Raw genomic sequence first — 1,008 nt, 5'->3', positions numbered from 1 at the left:
GAATACATCATAACGGATATTACTTAGGAAGATTGTTAGAAGCCACATTTTTTCTTTGACTATTATTACCTTCAAATATTCCTTTTAAAAAATTTAAATTCTAGTATAGTCTATCAATAGATAATTTACTGAGTATATCCTGTAATGTGTAGTACAGAAAATAAAGGCAATGTAAATTTTACCCCTTTTCAGCATGCAAGATTTAAGCTCATTGTGTGGATGCGGGAAGGAGGATAACAAGGGACTCATAACCAGATACATGACAAAGCCAGTGAGACAGAACAAGGGCCACAGGACTGGGAGAGATGTCAGGTGTTCCTGGAACGGTCTTCAGAGGGGAGGTTTTGTTTTTGTTGTTGCTGTTTTAACTGAGTAAGGAATGTGATGAGGAATTGCTGGGAGCATGAAAACACAAATATTTGTGCCACTTGTGTTAACAAGAATTTAGCTCAGTGGACGAGGAGACACAAAGTTAGTATCTAGAATAATAACACAAATGAATTCCAAGATGATGATGATGGTGATTATTATTATTATTTTGAGATAGGATCTCCCTCGGTTGCCCAGGCTGGTGCAGTGGTGCATTCATGGTTCACTGTAGTCTCAGCATCCTGGGCTCAAGCAATCTTCCCACCTCAGCCTCCCAAGTTGCTGGAACTGCATGCACATGCCACTACACCCAGCCACATTTTGTACTTTTTTGGTTGATGTAGGGTCTCGTTATGTTGCCCAAGCTGGTCTTGAACTCCCAAACTCAAGCAATCCTCCCATCTCAGCTTCCCCAAGTGCTGAGATTACAGGCATGAGACACTGTGCCTGGCCTCCAAGATTAATTTTGAAACATTAAAATAAATTTTAAAAATTCAGTGAATCAAATCAGTGGAAAGTCAGTGGGTCCAGGAAATATGTTTAAGATGAAATAATAAACAGCTTCCACAAAAAGTATTGTTTCAACGTTTAATATGTTTTTTACTCTACTGTGAAGAAAGATAAAGATTAGCAAAATAC

This window comes from Mandrillus leucophaeus, unplaced genomic scaffold (assembly GCF_000951045.1).
Source record: "Mandrillus leucophaeus isolate KB7577 unplaced genomic scaffold, Mleu.le_1.0 Scaffold620, whole genome shotgun sequence".
In the NCBI taxonomy this organism is placed as follows: Eukaryota; Metazoa; Chordata; class Mammalia; order Primates; family Cercopithecidae; genus Mandrillus; species Mandrillus leucophaeus.
The sequence above is the reverse complement of the archived record's forward strand: the minus strand, read 5'-3'. Positions refer to the sequence as shown.